The sequence below is a fragment of the Pyxicephalus adspersus genome, chromosome 11, assembly GCF_032062135.1.
Source record: "Pyxicephalus adspersus chromosome 11, UCB_Pads_2.0, whole genome shotgun sequence".
NCBI classification, from domain to species: domain Eukaryota; kingdom Metazoa; phylum Chordata; class Amphibia; order Anura; family Pyxicephalidae; genus Pyxicephalus; species Pyxicephalus adspersus.
Genome location: NC_092868.1, coordinates 39,274,867 through 39,283,671, shown reverse-complemented (window position 1 = coordinate 39,283,671; position 8,805 = coordinate 39,274,867). Strand labels below are relative to the sequence as shown.

Sequence of the window (8,805 nt, the reverse complement as noted above, 5' to 3'; positions counted from 1 at the left end):
GTCTATGGAAAGAAAAATATTTTAAGGCTTAATTTGGGCTTTAATGGACATACATTCAAGAAAACAATTTTTAGATTTACAGCTGCAATTGTCTGATGTGTTCATTATAACTAAAAACTATACCTAAACCCTTTATATATTCTCTTTTCTCGGAAAAGGGAAATAAATCGTGCTTTTGAGGTGTTTCTCCACATGGCTGAGCAGAGAAATAGCGTAGAAAGACCCCAGTTCCCCTCCCAGTGCTTTAGTTAAAAATTATTCAATGAAAAATTCCTGGCCTGAAAAGCAAAGAGAACTGTACTGTACCAGGCAAAGATTTTCACCAACAATCCATAACCCAGCCAAGGCAAGAGATAACAGACTCTGACAAACTCTAACTGAAAAAACAGCTTATTATGGGGAAAGCAGCCGCTACGAGAAAACTTACTACTGAAACAGCTTGTGCAGAGGAATCTGATGGACACAGTCAGCTTTTTGGGATTATTTTCAGACACAGATGCTCTGGAATGTCACTACATGATAAGGTAATCTTTACGTGAAATAAGATTTACTGGACTGTAACATACGTGTAGGCTGATGAAAGCAGCAGGCTGATACTACAGACTGGTGATCAGATGAGCTATCTTGCGGGCCTACTCTGAGTATGTAGGCCTTATATAGCGGAAAACGTATATTTATACTAATTCCTAAATTTGTTTATTAAACCTATAGATACCTATTTATTAAATAGTGAATGTGACTTTCACCGCACTTTCCCTGGTGATTTATTAATTACCGTAACACGTGCACCAGGAAGATTCACCACCATGGAATGTTTGCTGATTCTCTGCCTTAAATAGACCCCAAAGGTCATAGGCAAACTGAAGAGAAGATAATTGTTAGATATTTGATAATTTAAGGCAAGAATTGAAGGTGTTCGTATTGGGTACAAAGGTTTTTAGGAGGAATTATTGCTGCCTATAACAACCAGGATGATTCTTACCGATAAGTTTCTGTAAACCCAGGATGAAAAAGTTGTGGGTGGTAGTGGTTGCTATTGACAAAAGTAAGTGTTCATCAAACAAATATAACCCATGAAAAGAGACGTTTGCTGAAATAACCAATTATTCTCTGTAAGACCTTCATTTAAAAATGTAAGGAGGGTTCATTCTCATTTCTTAGGGAAAACAGATTCCCTGCTTTTATGTTTCTAGTAAAACTTATGAGAATGAAAGAAACTTGGTCAATAATTCTCCTTTTTGTATTTTTTTTTATCATGACGCTTATTATTAAAACTTGTTTGATTGCTACAGGCAACCGCCTTATTTTCCCTTATTTTCAACTTTATATACAGGTTATATACAACTTTATATATTTTATCTGTAACCCTCGGTCATCTATGTGACATTGTTATGCTATGAACTGACATTGATTATTATTTTATAATGGCAAGGGATGGGATATACCAGGCAGCAAGTGAACAGTCGATTCTTAAAGAGGAATAACCTGCTGGAACAGCTAAATAGTTGTACTTACCTTTGTCATATGCCCATTCTTTTTTCTTTTAAAATGAGGCCCTTGAGAGCTCCCCCTCTATTGTTTCATAGTGGCCATGCCTTATGTTGGCAAGTGGCTGTGAATAGGAAGGGGCAGTGCTGTATTTCTGCCCCTACTCTGTGCTATAAAAATAAAATGCAAACAAATCCATTTTGAACTGCAAAAATGCAAACTGACCTTCTTGTACCACCCAATGCTTGTGTTTTGGCATAACATTAAGGATTTTTGATTGCTGTTACTATATGGCAGTTTATTCTGTACAGACATCAAAATGTGAGTAGTTAAAAAAAAAAAAAAGAGAAAAAAGGAAAAGGGAAAGAAAAATTAATTTCCCTCAGGAAGTAATAATCTATAGATTGCTTTAAGAAATATCTGGATGTTTTTCTACAAGCACAGATTATATATAGAAAAGATAGCAGAGGCAGTTGATCCATGGAACATCTGATTGCCTTACGGGATCAGGAAGGATATTTTTATTCTGTTGAAGGAAATTAAACCATGCTGTATAAGGGTTTCTTTGCCTTCCTCCCAATGGGCTATGTCTGTAGAGTTTTATCTGGGATATGCTGGTTTGTAGTATGTTTATTTCCTTAGAGGTTGAACTTGGTGGACTTTAGCTAGGTACACACCTGCAATAATTGTCGTTGGAAAATGAATGACTAATGATTATGCACGATTATTTGGAATGATCATATTGTGCACAATTCTGTACATGCTGTAATGATACGATCATTCACATATAATCCACCAATAGTGTATACACGCTAGATACGATCGATTGAACGATGCAGGAAGTGACATGGAAAGGAGAAAGTGCACTGCAGAACCATCCACGATCACTGAACAACCGTACACACAATAGTTGCACAATCAGATCCACCAGGACGGTGGTTCATTTCCAGCGTCAATCCTTGTTCAGCGGCGTTGTTCCATTTTTTTTGTTAACGATTATCGGACGAATGGTCGTTAGTCATTCATTTCCAACGATAATTATTGCAGGTGTGTACGCAGCTCTTCTTCAACCTAACTATGTAACTTTGTAGGATGGGCGGAGAAGGTGAGGGGCCAAAGAAAGCCTAAAGTCCTAGCTTGCACCACTTGTAACGAGGCCCACTCCTGCAGCACTGGTAGATGAAGGAAAGAAAAAAGACAACACAATTTTTTAAATAAATTATAACTTGAATTTCGCACAAACTGTACATTGACTGTACAGTACAGGAAAACAATGCAAGTTGAGTAAAGGTCCACTTTGATTGTGATGTGTTAGAAACAGGTAAAATGGACAAGTAATTTTGGCAAGGGTTCGACTGTGAAGGCTAGATGACTGGGTTAGAGCATCGGTAAATGATAGTTCATGCACTTTGTTCCCTATATACAGAGATTAATACCTACCAAAACCAGTCCAAAGATTGACAACTAGTGAAACAAGGACAAGGTCATGGGCGCCAAAGAATAAATGATGTGCATGTAGGTAGGTAGGGGCTTGCCTGTCTTGTCTGATCCAACAGCAGAGATACTATAGCACAAATAGCTAAAACAATCATCACAGTACATTACAGCTTGTTGTGTACATGCAGAACTGAGTGTCTGTGCTGGCCACCATAATCACCTACTATGGGCACGTGAGCTCTAGAATTAGACCATGGAGGAACGGAAGGAGGTGGCCTGCTCTAAAAAATTATGTTTTCTTTTTCATCACGGGCAGCCTGGTGGCTCAGGGGTTAGCACTCCGGCCTTTGCAACGCTATGCCCTAGGTTCAAATCCCAGCCAGGACACTATCTGCATGGAGTTTGCAGGTTCTCCCTGCTCCCTCCTTGCAGGTGTCTGTGTGGGTTTCCTCCGGGTACTCTGGTTTCCTCCCACATCCCAAAAAAAAAACATGCAGTTTGGTTAATTGGCTTCCCCCTAAAATTGACTATGGTAGGGACATTAGATTGTGAGCTCCTTTGAGGGACAGTTAGTGACACGACTATGGACTTGTATGTACAGTGCTGCATAATATGATGGTGCTATATGAATACTGTGTAATAATAATAATAACATGTGGATGATTGGGTGCAAGAGATGGCAGGGGTAAGCATTGTAGGGTGATATTCTTTTTCTGGCCAGCAATGTAATAGGCATTCTTCTTCTGAACCCACTGTGGCTAAGCATACCATTTCACCCAACTTAATCTTTCATGTAATTACTAACCTGGGGATGGTGATTGGTAAGAGAGTAAGATGTTTATCATTTAAACACACACATACCATGTTCACATTTTGGCACATATATTTAACGTGCAGATGTGCACTTTTATAGTTGCTTTTGACGTTTTTTTGTCGCAAGTCACCCCATGACAGTGTCATGTTCATTGTGGTGTAAACTACCCATAAACATTAGCTTCTCTTTAGATTCTCTGCAAAATCTCCTGATCCAAGTGTTTTGTGTCAGGTCATGTGGCAATGGTCGTCGTAAGTTAATTGAGGAGATAAGGAGAAGCAGTGTTAAGAGAGTTTAAAAAACTTGTCTGGCATTGTGTTCCTCTGATGTTTTTGCAGTGTACCTCTCTTCATATTGTTGTGAAGGATTATTGGATCTTCATATATGACTGTTCTGTGATACGTATTGCAGTCCAGTCTTCTGGAAGCTTAAAGAAATTTAAAAAAGACTTAAAAATTACTTAAAGGGGAACTAAATTCTTGTTGGTGTGGCTGAGCTTCTGTAAGAATAATGCTTTGTATACTTACTGATTGTGGCACACACTTACCTATTTGTCAATGATATGTCCAGGAACTGTCACACCTGCGTCCCCTGAAACCACTATTTTGGCCACCAACTCCACAATGAACCTCCTAATCCACAGTGATCCACTTTGGTCATTGTCCCAAGTGTCTGGATCTATTTGCTGCATACGGAGCCAGGCTCTAGACTGCATGAGGAATGTGTTGTGCAGCATAGGGAAAAGACAAAATCATAAGGTGCAGAGGAAACTTTTTTGGTCAAAAAAGATTTTGCATTTCTCATATGACTTTACTATATAATTAGTTTCTTACTGAAGTCTTGTAGGGACACTTAATATTTGTCACTCATAACTTTTGCTAATGATGGTTTCAGGTAACAATAGGAACAAATTAACGTTGAAACTAAGCAGCCTGTTGTGTTTTATGTAGAGAGAGGGAAGAAGGAGCAAGAGGTGCCCCACCGGGATAATCACACCTGTTCGTAGTGCCCTTTATAATAAGCTTGTGGCTGGAGAATTGTCAGGACACCTAACATGTATACATTTAAAAACATTACTTTACAAATTAATAATTGTGTTTTATTAGGTTTTCTCTATTAGTTTTTAGTATTTATTTTGCAATCTGTGTTCTCTTTAATTATGTTTCTTTCTTAACTTTTTTTTTATTTTAACAAATACTCTCGAAATAAAATTACAGTACAAAACAATTAACACAGAAATGGCAGCTCCCATCATTCTATTCTCCCTTTATGTGAGGATCAGCATTCTAGGCTGGAAGATCCTATGTCCTGGCAGTCAGTGAGCTCATACTTTATCAGGTGATAATAAAGTGGGGTGGGAGGTACACACACCTTTATTGCTGCTTCATATGAGACACACCTGGGAAGGTAGCGCTAAGCTCTCCAATAAGGAAGTGCTGATGTTTATTTAGTGGAAATCAATAGGATTATTCTTTAACTGGACAAGCTTTGCACTGCCAGTCTGTGACTTCACTGGCCTAGATAATGTTTGCTGGTTGTAATGGAGAATTCCCAGGTACTGGTGTTCTATTCAGAATACAGACTGCATTCAAAACAAATACAAGGTGTCTGAAAGATACTGTTATGTGGATTTATCATTAGTGTTAGGAACTTAGGTTAGGAGATTAGGTTATACATTTAATGCAAAGTATTAGGGCAAAGGCCGCACTTTCAATGATACAGGTCACAGTTTAGTGAAGCCAAAAAATGTTTAAAGTCGAACGTGATTTTTTAACACTTTGTTTTCCCATTAGGGGCTTTCCAAAATAACAAATTGAATTGCACTGTGCATTGACTGTTGGGCGAAGTGAACTAATTATAATGTTTACCACTCACCATCTCATACTTTTGGCCCCTTGCTCACTTTTCCTAAATTTTTTTTGGCTTTGGTTGAAAGAAGGGCAAGGTTACAATACGTATAGGATTCCCTCCTTTAATCAGTAGCTCCTAGAAAGTCAGTGGATGGGAAGTATTGCACATGCCTTGTGATGGGGACATCATCAGATCAAGGAAGAAGATAGAGCTGGGACTGTTATATTATTCTTATTAACATATATTTTTATTAATCCTTTATATTGTTGGTGGGGGATGCCCCATAGTACACTATGGTAAACTTGGAGGGTATTGTGAATTGACTCTTCAAGCTAGGGGTAGTAACTAGTTCCCTCTGGCACTGAAATCAGTACAAATCTGAGCTCACCAACTGATGGAAGGGGATATTTATATATAAAATCTGGGTTTTTTTTATGAATGGAGCTGAACACAGTTCCCTGAAAACCTTGCATGGCCGTGTCTGTTGGTGGAAGAATATTTCTTCCAAGAGGGTTTCCTGATTCTATTACAGTTTGTATGGCCACCACCCTGTGTTTTTAATTGGAAACTGTAAAAATAAATGCTTGATTGTGATATGGCCTCAACAAGAAGACCATTTGGTCTTTTTATAAATAAATTCACACAACGTTTACTAAAGATTTACATATTCCCAATGCATAAAAATCTCTAAATCTTGTGCAACAAACATATACCTATAAATATAAAAAAAATAAAAATAGATCCCAACAATGGCACAAAAGATCCTGGCAGAAGGGTTGTTTTTCCTTTTGGAACGTCAAATATCACCACGGGGGGAAGAATGCACTAAAACTGTATGTGGTTTTCCTCAATTATTATTTGGACTGTGATGACAACTTCACCTGACGTGACCCGGTGTTAGCAATCAGTGTATATTGTAGGCGAATGGCAGAGGTACAGGCTTGGCAGATTCCTAGAAATGTATGAGCTAATGCATGTACTAAAATATGCAATGCTGTCTGGTCTTGTAAAAACAAGGTGATTTAATGCTAGCCACACAAGAAATAAATGTAAAAATTATTGTTTTCTATATATCAAATGTTTTTATTACATTTTCTTTATACTGGTCTTTCCTGGAAGTGAAAAGCAGTCATTTAGCTGTTGGAAATAGCTGGTGGTGTAGCTTAACAGTGGCTATGCTTCTGGGTATTTGACTTATTTCTTTTTACCCCACCTGAGAGAAATGTTGATTGGCATCATAGGCACCCAGAACTATCATGAGAGGTTAAGAAGAATGTCAGTCTTTGGTCCTGATTTAATAAAGCTCCCCAAGGCTGGAGAGAATACACTTTCATCAGTGTACCTGGGTGATACAGCAAACCTGGAATGGATTTCGTAAAAGTAATTTGTTATTTGTTTGCAAATGTTTTCAATTGTGGACCAGATCCATTCCAGGTTTGCTGAATCACACAGCTTCACTGATGAAAGTGTATCCTCTTCAGCATTGGAGAGCTTTATTAAATCAGGGCCTTTGTGTAAGCTTCAGGTGGTGAGCTCATTTAGGACATCATTGTTGGTAGGAGATCCTAACCCTCACGCTATTTATTACAGGGGCAGACAAAGGGAGCTGCAAAGTGTGCAACTGCACAGGGGCACCAAAAAAGTTTTGAGAGGGGACCCTAGGTCTGCAAGGGGATCACTGCCTGTTACAGCCACCATTGATCTAGTAAGCCACAGACTGAAAACAAGCATTCAGTCAGTAAAGTGTGAAATGCTATATGACTCCAGAAATGCCTGGTGCCTGGTTTTAGCTTTAGCTGGAAGATGTTCCATATTACGTTGTGTGCTTCCAAGAGGGGCAGGGTTAGAATAGTCACATCATTATCAGTACCAGAGTGCTTTGGAAAGAAGTTGGCAATTATTCACTATCCTAGGAAATCTTTCCAAAATTTGCATTCTTTAGTTTTTTGTTAGATACCTGTGAAATTTTGCAAATTAGTATTTCATATTTATGATCTAGTCAGAAAGCGGTGACCTAGGCTCCTTTTTATATATTTTGTCTGTTGCTGTGCGGAACATTTCTGTTGTAATGTGAGCGTGAGCGCAATAGCTCATGCTTACATTAGGGCTATTTCACATTGGCAGTGAGGACTCGAGGACTTGCATGACAGGGAGCAGCATACAGGGACAGGGCGCAGCACAAAATCCATCAATCAAACAGCAAGTGTAAACCTGTCCTTTCATAGCTGGTATGCCTGGTTGCCATTCCTTCTCAATGGTACCCCAAAGTGGCATCGGCAATGCAATGCAGTGCAATGTGTAGCAAAGCAATTTTGTGTGTTGCTATGCTTTTAAAGGTGCGGCATGTACAAACTTTTGTGCGGCCTTAATGCAACACAAAGGGAAATGGTTTAGTGGGAACTACCCCTAAATGTTTATTTTTGAAGAGCTTATGTAAATATCTGAAATGCGTAAACCTAGAAATTTAAAACATTAAAAATGTGTCCCAAATAATATTTTTTCAACTTAACACCATAGGAAATAAAGGATATAGTTTCAATGTTGTAAAAATTATTTTTGTAATTCAGTAATAGCTTTACAATAAAATAAAAATTATGAAACAATGTCAGATAAACCCTTAAAAAACATTGTAGTTAAAAAAGTCTAAAATTAAATAAACTTGACACACAATCAAACACAAAAACACATTCAAAGTCCAACAAAGAAGAGCAAACAAAACATTTTCTAGTGTGGTGGTCATAGTAAACCTGGTCACATAGTTCAACCTGTATATTTTATTAATGAAGAACAATCTGGCTGAATAAAAAATAAAGAATTTGCCTTTTTTTTATTGGTAAAGCTAATCTTGGGGAAAATATTACTCACTCCTAAGCCTAATTGATTATTGGAACAAAAAAACAGAATGTAAATACACTTTTTACTTACCTATACTTCCCTGCATGTTGTAGACATTTCCTATTGGCCATCCAGTAGGTGGGTCCCCTGTGGATCCAGAAGAGGAGTCTGCAATGTCATTGCAAAAAACTGTATGGGTAATTTATAAATATATATATATTTAGCTTCACATTGTAAGATTGCTGTGTAGAGATCCAGAGTAGAGGTCCAGATCTACAACAAAAAACCTGCAGGATGGCTAAGTGGGAGATGTAAATTTTTGCACTAGGGTTTGATTTTATTGCTTTGGCATTATATGACCCATCCCTTTGGTGGCAGCA

At 38.0% G+C, this 8,805-nt stretch overlaps 1 long non-coding RNA gene across 2 annotated transcripts in view; it reads left to right on the top strand.

Annotated features, from left to right (window-relative positions):
* Positions 1 to 385: 385 nt before the first annotated feature.
* The window catches only part of LOC140340629 (uncharacterized), a 67,580-nt gene continuing 59,160 nt past the window's right edge, over positions 386 to 8,805 (top strand). For both annotated transcript variants that reach the window (XR_011922693.1, XR_011922692.1), the window contains exon 1: positions 386 to 524. This is a non-coding gene — a long non-coding RNA (uncharacterized lncRNA). The remainder of the gene's footprint in view (positions 525 to 8,805) is intronic.